Genomic DNA, 13514 nt, shown 5'->3' with positions numbered 1-13514 from the left:
CTACGCTAATTAAAGGTTAAATTAAAAAAATTTAAGAAACCACTTAAAATAGAGATATTTTGTAAAAGTCTTAACTCCAGTTCTGGAATTTGTGTATTATTAATCAAAAACAACCAATAGCTGGTATGAAATAAATATAAGTCTCTAAGAACTGTTCATCAACAAAGTCCCAGAGATACCTCAAATAAGATAGGATATTACCTTTGCTTGCATATAAAAATCAAATGATAATAATCTATTAGCAAACATATTTTTTGTTTATAAGACCTAACCTGGAATTGCATAAGACACCTACTGCCATCTAGCTAGTTTCATAGTGCTGGAAGATGTTATAGATGCAGTTGAGAGAGTAGCCATTACTGATCTTACCCATCATTGGGTCTGAGTACACAACACTAAACTGCCAGGCAAGATATATTTCCTGCTAAAATAGTGACATGATTGTTATGGGCGATAACACACTGCCTACTGAATGGTGATACATCTGGGAGCATGAGGGAATTCAAGCATGGTCCTGTGAATCTTATCAATGACCTGAGAGGCTATAGACAATACAGATGAACCCATTTTATCAGCTAAGATACCATTTTATTTAAACTGTCTCCCAAATATTCATATTTTTATGATTATTGGTGAATGTTGTTCTCAGCTTTAATCATAAGAACCTCTTTATGTAGTCAATGGTAATTAATTCTAGGCCCATGTCTCTTTCTATTAATCTATCCATTTGTTTACATCTCAATGATATCCCATTTCCAGGATACTGCTTCACCAACCCCCACATCCTATGTTATCCTACTTCTCAGTTACCCCTCCACCAGCCCCCCGTCCCTCATTTTACCTTCCCCCCTTTGCATATTTGAGGGTGCTCCCTCACCCACTCACACTCTCCCACCCCACCGCTCCAGCATCCCCTGACAATGGAGCATCAAACCTCTGTGTTTTCTCAAGGTGTTGAAATGTGACTGTTGGGGATTCATTTACAATAAGGTTTAGGGAATGTCACAGATGAGGGGAAGGAAAGAATATAAGAGATAGACACTGGGAAAGAGGTCTGTGAAATGCACGCTTCTGCATGGCACTCCAGGTGAACCAATGAACTTTCAGCATCTGTGGTGGTCAGTATGAGCCTTGGAAAATATTGGACTTGTCAGTTTTCACTATTGAATATACATGGGGTTCATTGGACCCTCATGTGGTAACTGGCAGTTGTTGGCTACTGAGGGTGAGCAGTTGCTCTTTTTAGTGATGAATTACCCATGGTCCAGTAAATAGTCACATAACTATGCTCATGTAGATAACCCTAGTTTAACCCATGGCATCAGGAAACAAAAGCAAAATAAAATACATGGAAATGGGAGTGTGCATGGTAGAAGAGGCGATATAACAAGAGATAACTAATATTAAAATATTTCCAAAAAATTCATGTGGAAACATATTAGTACAAGCCAATACTCATAGATAGCCAATGGCAATATATTATATATAGTATAGATAGATAGATAGATAGATAGATAGATAGATAGATAGATAGATAGATAGATACAAAGCATATACATTATATATAAAATATATAATTATATATATAATATATTCATAGAAATTATATATACAAGTATATATGCATACAGTATATACTATATACATACATGTATATAATTGTATGTACATATATATTATATACAACATATATGTGTACATATATAATTTATTATGTATTATACATTATAATGTGTGTGTATATATACACACACACACACACACATAAATGGATTTACCCAGTAACATGTTAACAACACTCCTAGTAGATGCATAAGCTACAAATTGCCCACTTCAAGGAGTGGGTTACTTTTTTAAAAAAACTATTGGGCCATGAGGTTCCATAGACCCTAACCATGACACCTTAGTGCTAATTCTGTCATACTTCAGTTCTTGATCATGAAGACGTTATTCTGAAAGTAAACTCACACTGGCATCATAGAGCACAGAGAATCAAGCTAGTACCCACCTGGGAGCTTCATCACCACTGTTCACATTTTACAGTGTTAGAATGTATCTTACCACTCATATCCATTTAACAAAAAGCAGCAGCAGACCCTTTGAACTGCCCAGTCTTGTGCTGCTGACCAAGTTAACAATGCCACATATGTGCTTGTTCCTTTCATTTATTTGTTTATTTTCCCAAATAAAACCTTCATTACTTTTGTACTATAGAACTGTATTTATTAGTTAAACATTTATTCCTTAGGAAGTTAAATTTGCTTCCTAAGTCAAAGAGACAGAAGACATTTACACATGTCTGACAGCACGATGAACAGATTATGGCAAAATAAGTTCATTCTTTTCACTCCTGATGCATGTTCACGCAGATTCTATGAAAAATCTAAAATCAGTACAGTACCAAAGAGCTTAACCTGCATCGTATAAAAGAGTGTGCTGACACAATTTTAAATAATAGCCTTAGCTGTGTCATAAGATTAAACCCAGCAAAGCTACCATCCTCTGAGAAAGAGGTCTCTGGAAAGAAATAATTGATTTTATCACAATGAAGAATAGCTCTCACTCTACCAGCAAACCCAAGCTTAATATATTTTACAAATAGATCAATACATTTGCTTTTTTTCCTGTTCTTTTTTCTTTTTCCCAGAGAATGTCTTGTCCTTTCATTTTGATTTGAAAAACATGCAGCAATCCTTTCTAAAATCAAGAACAATAGATATGGGTATTAAAGGAAAAAAATTAAATAACCATAAGGAACAATGCTAAATTAACGTGGGTTCAAAGACTGTGTTTCCTCTCTCAAGAACACTGACAGGTTACTCGATAAGACAAATTATAGCAACAAACAAATGACTTCAAACTATGCATCATGTTACTTGGGCAGACTATATTCACAAACTGCAGATTATTTGTATTATAGAAGAATAGCTGTTTTGAAGAAGTGCATTTTAACATTATTTAACTCAGTCTTAGCTAGTGATGACGATTACTCATTTCCATCCGTTCAGAGGAGTGGGATAATAATCATTCATCTTGTCGTCAAAACTTAAATATGTACTTATGCCAGTGACTGTCCTGGTCACCTGCTTCCAAAACTATACAAAGAAAATAATAAAGATAAAGAATTAGAAAGAAAAGTTCTCTTTGTTCATGGCAGTGTTTTCTCCCCTGGTATTTTGAGGTCCTACATCGAGAGTCATGAATTTTGTCTTCACCTTTGCTTTATAGATGCTTGCATAAACCTTACACATCAGTCAAACTTAGGCCAGGCTTGTTCTCTTCAACATGTTCTTGGTTATACATTTCTTTCTTGATAGTGGTATACTCGGGAAATAAGCACAAAATAAGGAGGCAGAATGTTTGCTCATCTGAGAGCTATATTTGAAACCCAACACTCAGCAACGCTCTTCAACTGAGAGAACAGACAAATGGTAGTTAACACAGCAAGGAACCATATTCTTCCTATGGTTGCACCTAAAAAGCATAGGCAAGTGATACATGAAATTTGCTACTGACAACTTTTAAAGTTACATCAAATATGAACAAAATTTAGAGCTGAGGTTTGCAGAGCAACCATGGCAGGTTTTGGACTGTCTGATCTTTATCCTAGGACTTGCCATGCAGAGTTCACCTACCCCCTCAACCCCCAAATAAAAAGTATTTTTACCAAAAGGGCAGGTGGGACTTCTGTAATAGGATGGTATCTATCAGATTTGTGATTCTTGATTTTAAGATCAACTAAGGGAACATTAGAAAAAATATTATAGGGATATACAAAGTTCGATTATTAAATTTAAATAAGGAATTTCTCTAAAAACATTTTATCATCATTGGAAGAAAATACATTAAAGTTGTTTATCTTACCGAACCTGAAAAGGAGCCATGGGTGTTGGATAGAGTTAACAGTAGTCATATGAAACTTATGGATCTTTATTTTAATATCATTTCTTGTACTTTTGTTTTCATCTTTTGCACTAATTTTATCTTTCATATATTACATTCTGACCACAGTTTCCCTTCCTCCTGGCTGTTCCTTGCATCCTCTCCTCCTGTGCCAGTTAGGCTACAGTCCTAAAGCCCTCTTTCCTATTCATCTTTAAGTTACTTTATCTTACAAATGGACTTTATAATAACAACAACTACATTATTTGGCTATCATATAACATGTGACATTTCAAAGGAGCTTAACCAAACTTTAGAATTATTATGACACAACAGGTATGCTACTCCTTTTCCTGCGTCTAGAAAAAAGTTTGCACAATATGCAGGCATGCAGTTATCATGTCACGTTTTACAGTTCCAGATACTATATGTGGCTCCATTAAATTAGAAACATATAAAAGATATGTAATATATGTAGAGAAAAAGACTCTGTGTGTCACATATGATTTGAAATGACAGTGATTTTCATGTGTAATTTAGTCATTAGCTATTAAATTTACATAACATCTCTATGAAACAAGATAATGCATCTATAAATGCAATATAAATAATAAAACCTATTTTAAAAATTAAAAATTAAGCTAAATGTCCCAGAGCAAGCAGACTGTACCTAATTAAGATTATACATGTTGGTTTTAAAATAATATTATTTTTATTGCTTGCTTGATGAATTTTATTTTAGAATGCTAATGATATATAAAGTGAATATTCTAGGCATTTTATATTTTCAAGTTACTCATTAAAGAAATAATAAATATTAACCACAAGTAATCAAAAAAGGCTCTAAAAATATTAAGCAAATGAAAACACTCACATTCAAGTTATAAGTCTCAGATAAAATATGTGCATGTTTTCTATCAGCCTAAATTATAAAGAGCTAAAAAGAATGTTATAAGAAAGTTCCATTCACCATATGTGCACTTGGACCTTATAAAGTGTAGTTAATGTGGAGAAATTCATTACATTAAGTATCCTGTCATCTCTTAATACCCTGACAAAAAAGGAGGAGAGAGAATTGCCTATCAACCATTTAATTATCTGCAATGGGAATGTAAATATTCAGAGTCTGATGAGGTCTTTGCATTTTGACTTTAAGTATCACATTAGTAATTCATGAATCCACTACTAATGCTTTCTAATACCTAGGTAGCGGTGAAACATTAAGGAATAATGGCTTCAGAGTTGGAAGGACCACAATATAACTGCACCTTTAGGTCATTTTTACAATCAGAAAACACATTATGTGAGAGTATTTCACTGGCTTCAGCCTTACAAAGCATTACTAATTAATAGGAATATTATTTCCTAAGTGGAGTGCAGGAGGTGAGTTTGGATAGACTATCAAAGCTTAACAGCATGGATTCCTAGTACAAAAAAGAAACATACTAACAGCTTCTCTGTGGACTCAGAGCCAAACTATACAGAGGAAAGACTCAGGAAACCCAGCGTGGGTACTGAAATTGTTTATTTATCATAAAAATCATGGATAATTTCCTTATCATGAATCTTTCTAGGCTCAATCAAGTGACACATAATGATATAGGAAAGTCCTTTTGCTTTATAAGTAGTTCTTTTGACAATATAATCACCCAAAATTAATTCTATCCCCTTTAAGACTGCTGGAAAGCAATCTTTCTTCCCTTCACTAAATTGTATACTTACGTAAAATGTCTTCAATTTAAAAGCATGTTAGAAACAGAGTAATAACCCACAACTTGCTCTTTACTATAAAATTTTAGAAGAAGGAATTTAACGTTATTAGTGTTAGTATTAAAAGTATATTTAAAATGTTGGATGTTACGCTGAAAAATAAATAATGTGAAATTCTAGATATACTAATCACTTGATTTAAAAATATGCTGGAATATGACTCTTATAAAAGAAACACCCTAATAGGTTACAGTATTCCAAATTAAAAAAATGGCAGGGAATTACTGATATACAAGAGATTAGAAGTGGTATTGCAAAATACCAAACAGCAGCTATAAAATAAAAATGGCTGCTTCCCCCAGTCTCTCTAAGTGCATCCTTATGGATGAACAAGGATATCATCGGGTTCAAAGAACTATGTCATTGCTTATTATTGAAAGATTGTACCAAACAGAGATGTATTTTATTTCATAACCCATAGTTCCTTATCAAGCTAGGCATTCTGTTCCCCATGAATAGGAACAACTAACTCCCTGAGTAACACCATAGGGACAAAGAGCCCAGAAAAAATACAAACTATGTTGTTGTTTCACATTTTTGTTTCTTTTCTTTGTTTTTTTGTTTTTTGTTATTTTTTTTCTTTATTTTTAATAAGAACACCAAACTTTCTGGTGCCTATCATTCATGCTAGTAGCTTCCAAAAACTAAAAAAAATCAAAAATCAAAACCCCACATTGAGGGTTGACATCTCTCTACTGACACAGAATATTTTGTATAAACTGATCAAGCAGATATAACCAGGAACACTGTAACTCCTTACCTCTCAGTCAAAACTGAGCGCACACTGGAAGAGCTGCTGGCTCACATTCAACACCTGCAGCAGCCTGGAGAGAAACAGTGGGAATTGCCCTTCCTTTTCAGTAGCTTTTACTTAGGAGTGTGGTGTTACCTAACTTTTCTTTAAAAGTGCTTGTGTGATGCAGGGTCAGAGCTTGACACAGACCACTTTGATTCTCACTAAAACAGAGCAACCAACATTAAATGGACTGCAAAGAAAAACATTTTTAAACAAAGAAAAAAAAGCCTACATTGACATGAAGAATTAATGTTTAGTTTTGAAAACAAAATGCCAAGCATTAGTTTTGTAAATAGATTCATGTTTCAGAACTATGAGTTCAAATTTTACTGAAGATAGACTACTTTGATGCCAAATGAGGACTCCTGTTTGTTTGTTTGCTTGTTTTTAACTTTATTTTTTTATTATTAGATATTTTCTTTATTTACATTTCAAATGTTATCTCCTTTTCTGGCTTCCCCTCTGAAAACCTCCTATCCCATCCCCCCTCTCTCTGCTCAACAACCTACCCACACCTGCTTTCCTGTCCTGGCATTTCCCAACAATGGGGCATCACAGGACCGAGGGCCTGTCTTCCCATTTTTGTCTGACAAGGCCATCCTCTGCTGTATATGCAGCTGTTAACTTTCTAAAACCATGAATACTGCAAAGACATTACATCTAAATTTCAACATGTATGGGAAACAGTCTGTGCAAATGCAATAGCTTAAAAATATACAATCCTAGCCCACACATAAATTGTGTGTGCCTTACATATTAATGATAGGATGTATATGGGTGTGGGTATGCTTTCACTAATGCAATGCATGTAAGAGAAGACAGCTTAGAAACAGTGTTCTGATATAAAAACCAACCAACCAACCAACCAACCAACCAACCAACCAACCAACCAACAAACCCTTTCTGAGTTACTCAACTCAACAACCATCTCATTAATAATGCCCTGCGGGTTCATACAATAAGAAATATGGCTTTTTAAATCTACAACAACAACAAAAAAGTGGACAATACAGTGGTCAGAATCTCTTGAAGAAGTCAGAGCTCACTCTACTGTGAATACTTTATTACAACAGTCCTTTCAAGTTTTAAGACTGAGTTACTTATAAATAAAAACATGAAAACAATCAAGTCAAGGGTTGCTAACCCAAGGAATGCCTCTGGTTAGATAACACCAGTAAATTTCACTTTTCAGGTTGCAGACCACAAGAAGCCAGATGTTTCTTCTGTAATCAAGTGGCTCCTAACTTTACAAATCAGTGACCATGCTGACAGGCTTCATTGTGTGCAGGGTGGGTACAGATGGCAGTTGCTGAATTCCTGTCTTTCTGGACAGCACTGTTCTGATGCAGGACGTCCTAATCTTTGGTTCATACCTTATTTAAGACCCTCTTTTTATGATATTCCCTGAGCCTTGAAAATGGGTATAATGTAGATGTTATATTTGTGGATAAGCAAGCCAGAGCCCATGTTTTCTGCAGCTATGAACTCTGTGCTACTGTCTACTGCACAAAGTTATTTTTCCAATTACAACTGAGAGTGGACTGATAAGTTCACTGATGAGCATATTTTACTTCCTAAGAACATGGGTTGGTGCCAGATTTATATTACTTGGCATGTGTTTCCTCCTGTGGAGTGGGCTCAAATAAATAAGACAGTATCTATGTACACAGCATTGTTACATCCATGGGCATAGCTGGTTATTTCAATCATGGCTGCAATCCGCATAACTGGATAAGAATTTTAACTACTTATTTTTCTCTACGCAGCAGTTTGCTTATCATCTTTCTGCACTATGACAGTGAGTTATCTGGAAGAAAGCACTTTTCTTGGACAGCTACTACTTGATTTTTCAGTGACCAATGTGGGAACCATCAAGTTCTGATGAACAATCAAAAGCAAGGCCAGTAACCCATATTGTTTTGAGATACCTCTGATCCATGACTTGAAGAGAGGTATCTGAAATGTAGTTCTGGGCCTTTGGTTTGGTAAACTATGGCTTCTGGATGAGTATGATCCCCTATGTAGGATAACAGAAGTTAAACCCTGATTAAACTTATCTTTATTCCTATGAATATAATAAAATCTATAGTTAATATACATATTTCATTATATCTAATATATATAATATGTAGTATCTAATGTAAAACTTCTTTAGTTTATGTAATATTAAATCTAATACAGTTTGTGTTCATATGAGTCTTATATATTAGATTTCCAAATGGCCTTTTCAAACATTCTTAGAGTTTGTTATCTTTCCATTGTAGACAGCCCTCTACCCTACCAGTCTCTTCTCCTCTCTCTTACTCTCCCCCCTTCTTCTCTCTCTGTCCCTCCACACTTAAATCTCCATCCCTGTTGTTAACCACCGCTGCCTTCCTGTTCACATTATTCTGTTATTTCCAATCCCTTTAAGCTCCTTCTTCTCCTCACTAATCGTCCCTTTCTAATTTCTTGGATTCCACAAGAACTCTAAATTCAAAATGCAGATGCAGAATTTTGACACCAGCATCCCCAGAAAAATTAGAAACTGTGGCATTTGTGTTTATGATCCTAGGTTACCTCGTTTGATACAATAATTTGCACCTTCATCTTCGTGTATTTATTGCAATTTTCATAATTTTATTTTATATATTTTTTAACTTATGAATAGCATTTGAATGGGAAAAAGTTCATGTAGCTCACCTTTAAATGAGAAGTTACAGGAATTTGATGGTTTCTTGGGGAAGGAGAGTCAATTTTCTTGAAGGATGTAACTCATGGTAGGACAACCACATTGCAATGGATGAATCCATACCAGGAGTATATAGACAAGAAGTGAGGACCTTGAGAATTATAGTTTGTTTTTAAGTAGATCTCATATTTTTTACAATTACTAAGTGCAACTTAACATAAGTCATCATAAATGCCAAGAATCAATGACAATACCAACACCAAATGCTTATTGATATTACAACAATAAATGAAAATAGACTTAATGAACTTGAAGGAGAGCAAAATGGGGGAAATAGCAGAGGGTTTGAATGGAGGAAAGGGAACACGATGATAATTTATATTAAAATCTCTAAAATAAAGGAACTTTTTTTTTGCTTTTTGTTTTTTGAGACAGGGTTTCTCTGTATAGCCCTGACTGTCCTGGAACTCACTCTGTAGGCCAGGCTGGCCTCAAACACAGAAATCTGCCTGCCTCTGCCTCCCAAGTGCTGGGACTAATGGCATGTGCCACCATGCCCGGCAATGAGGGACAAATATTTAAATATTATTGACAATTTGCATACTTCCATTTTTAAGTTGTTATTGTAATTGTTTTGTTGGGATCCAGACCTACATACATCTATTTCAGAGGCCCTAGTGGAAGGTCTAGAGGAACTTTTGTTCTGTATTCTTATCCAGAAAGGGTCTTGGTAGATCTGTCTAGGACCATAGCCAGTGCCTTGTAGGGTTCAAGGTTGCTGCTTCTTGAGACCTGATTATTCTCCCTGGTCTATGGCTATCAGCATCAAGGCAGCAATGTCTCAGGTATCCCCTGGCTTTTTGCCAATATTTTCTGACTTAGCTCTCTGCTAACCTTCCAAGATTTTTTCCTCTGCAAATAGTATATATGGTGCTGTACTTCTTAATAAACCTGCTTGGTATACGTCAACAGCTCATGCAATCCCACCTGGCCCCAGCTGTTCCTTTTGTCCATTTTATTTCTCTTCTCTAATTCTCAGCCCAGGTTTTTCCTCTCAGTATCTTGACTTTCAGGACTCTTATTTCTTCTGTGTCAGGTAAGTTTTTTAATGCTATAAAAGTGAAGCAGTGGGGAACTTAAAATAATAAAAAATACATTTCAGAATTGCATTTCAAAGTTAGATTATTGACTTACTAGCATTTCTATGAGTTTGATCATAATGTTCAGTTCTTTTTCCAAATAATGCATGATCTATCATTTTTTGGTGGAAAAATACATATGTAATATGCTTCATTGTTGATTAAAAAAAAGAAATGTGAGCCATTTTTAAAGTTTGTTTTAGAGGAACATTTCCTCATTCAATCAATGAGTATTAGCTAGGAATTTCAAAAGGTTGTCATTTGCTCATTGTAGGAATAAATACTTGTAAAAAGGGAGTATAATGTGATACATAACCAATTAAAAACAATAATAAACTGTATCAATGAGCTCTTAGCATTGGACAATAAGATCAACCTAAGAGCAGGCAACATTCCAAGTTTATCCTGACTGATAAAATTCTTATAGAGTGAGTCGAATTTAAAATTTCTTTGCAACACAACAACTGTGAAGGACAAGTGAACAAGTGATGCTTGCAAATGAACTGATGATTTTGAAGGCTTAAGATATTCTAACATTGATTCAGGACAATAGCCAGTATGACAGGAATTCTGTATCTCTGTGTATACATGTGCTTTGAATCTCAAGATACACATGTGTGAAAATTGTGTGTTTGAAAGAGCATTAAATATGTGGACTTCATATATCTGTATGATAGATTCATATTTTATTTATCATGCTATGAAGTTATGGTTTCTTAGCTCAGTTTAGTACACCAATATGAAAATGAATCTATTTAAAAAAAATTGTTTCTTTAAAAATTTAATGATGATTATAAGAAGATATACTACACAAAAATTCAGGATATAAGGATTATTTGACGTCTTTGTAGCTTCATATTGGCAATTTAACATAAAAATTAACCTAATAACATTTTGATATGTTATTTCTTTATGTAGCTTCAACTGACCAGTAAATCAATGCAAACTTTGCATCTCAGCCCTCCAAGTTTGTGAGCCACTATGCCTAACATTTATAAAAGTTTTATACTGACTACAGTAAGAACTTGACAAATCATAGATAGAAGAAACAATTCACACTAAAATAAAATTATGTTCTGGAGACGTTTAACCTTCTTTAACAAAAACAAATGAGTTAATTTCTCTTGAAGAGAAAGAATATTTATTAATGCAATGAAAAGGGACTATGGTGAACACATGAAGAATCTGGAATAATAAAATCCCCACTTTAAATCCTAGACTTCCAAGCTTGAAGAACTGTGACAAATACATTTCAATTTAAAATGTCATCCATTCTAAGAAATGAAGTCATTGCCATACAAATACACTTGATGGTTTACATGAATATATAATTTCTTAGTGGTTACAAATATTTTCTCTAACAGTAATTTGCATAATATTTTACATGTATAGTCATTAAAATATTCTTAATATAGTTGAAACAGTAAATGTATTCATTATAATGGCTGTATTATTTAGGTCAATGATTTCTTTCTTTTTAAGCACTTTATTATGTTTCTTTTTTTAACACTCCATAATATATTCCCGCCCTCCACCAACCACCCTCTGACTGTTCCACATCCCATACTTCCTCCCCACTCCCCTGCCTCTACATGGATGTCCCCAACCCCAACCTCACCTGACCCCTAAACTCCCTGGGGCCCCCAGTTTTTTGAGGGTTAGGTACATCATCTCTGAATGAACACAGACCTGGAAGTCCTCAACTGTATGTGTGTTGAGGGCCTCATATCAGCTGGTGTATGTTGTCTGGTTGGTGGTCCAGTGTTTGAGAGATCTTGGGGGTACAGATTAATTGAGACTGCTGGTCCTGCTACAGAATTGCCCTTCTCCTCAGCTTATTTCAGCCTTTCCTAATTCAACAATAGGGGTTAGCTGCTTCTGTCCATTAGTTGGATGCAAATATCTGCATCTGACCCTTCCAGCTGCTTGTTAGGTATTTCTGAGGACAGTCATAATAGGTCTCTTTTTGTGAACGCTCCATAGCTTCAATAATAGTGTCAGGCCTTGAGACCTCCCCTTGACTTTTGGCCAGTCCTTGGACCTTCTTTTTGTCAAGCTCCTCTCCATTTCCATCCCTGTAGACAGGAACAACTATGGGTCAGAGCTGCGACTCTGCGATGTCAACCCCACCCCTCACTTGATGTCCTGCTGGAGGTGGGCTCTATAACTTCCCTCTCCCTACTGTCAGGCATTTCATTGAAGTAAATTCTAATAGGTCTATCTTTGTATGCCATGTGGCCTTTTTTCCTTGCAGCTTTTAATATTCTTCCTTTGCGCTGTGCATTTAGTGCTTTGATAATTATGTGATGAGAAGATTTGCTTTTTCCAGTCCCATTTATTTGGTGTTCTATATGCTTCTTGTACCTTTATGGCCATCTCTTTCTTAAGTTTAGGATATTTTTTCTTTTTTTATTTTTAAGACGTTTTCATGTCCTTTGAGCTGGGCATCTTTGTTTTCCTCTATTCCAATTATTCTTAGATTTGGTGTTTTTATTGTGTCCTGAATTTTCTGGATGTTTTGGGTTAAGAGGTTTTATTTTGTTTTGAGTTTTCTTTGATAGTTGTGTCAATCTCTTCTACTGTATCATCTACAACTGAGACTTGTGGGGCACTTGGCTGTGCACAGACAGGCTGGTCTCCAGTTGAGCTGAGATCTGAACCCTGAAAAGGGCAGTAATTCACCTACATGACACAATAGGCGTTCCCTCAATCTCCTGGAACTCTGGCCCCTGCCTAAATTTCCACCCGGCCCCCACAGTCCCCACAAGAGAAGCATGGCTAGAAGTCATGTAGGCAATGGCCCAAGCTTCTGAACTTCAGGCAAAACTTGCCCCCAGTCCACTAGCAACAATAAGACAAGACAACTTACTTTTAAAAGGGCTATCTAGCCCCTGCTTGCTCTCTTCCTTGTCTCTGTACTTCTCACTTTCTTACCTCTTACCCCCTTTATCCTCTCCTCTCCTCTCCTCTCCTCTCCTCTCCTCTCCTCTCCTCTCCTCTCCTCTCCTCTCCTCTCCTCTCCTCTCCTCTCCTCTCCTCTCCTCTCCTCTCTCCCTCTTACTCTCTTTTTCTCTAGCCTTTCCTCTCTCTCTCTGTCTCTCTGTCTCTCTCTGTCTCTCTCTCTCTCTCTCTCTTTCTACCTTCTCTCTTTCTCCCTGACTTTCTACAATAAAGCTCTAAAACCATAGAGTGTCTGCTCATCAAGTCTGAGCTCACTCATGTCAGTGTTGGGAACCTCTTCCCTCATCCCTCTCTC

This window comes from Mus caroli, unplaced genomic scaffold (genome assembly GCF_978045245.1).
Source record: "Mus caroli unplaced genomic scaffold, Mus_caroli_1 scaffold_4, whole genome shotgun sequence".
Taxonomy (NCBI): domain Eukaryota; kingdom Metazoa; phylum Chordata; class Mammalia; order Rodentia; family Muridae; genus Mus; species Mus caroli.
This window is presented reverse-complemented; position numbering follows the sequence as displayed.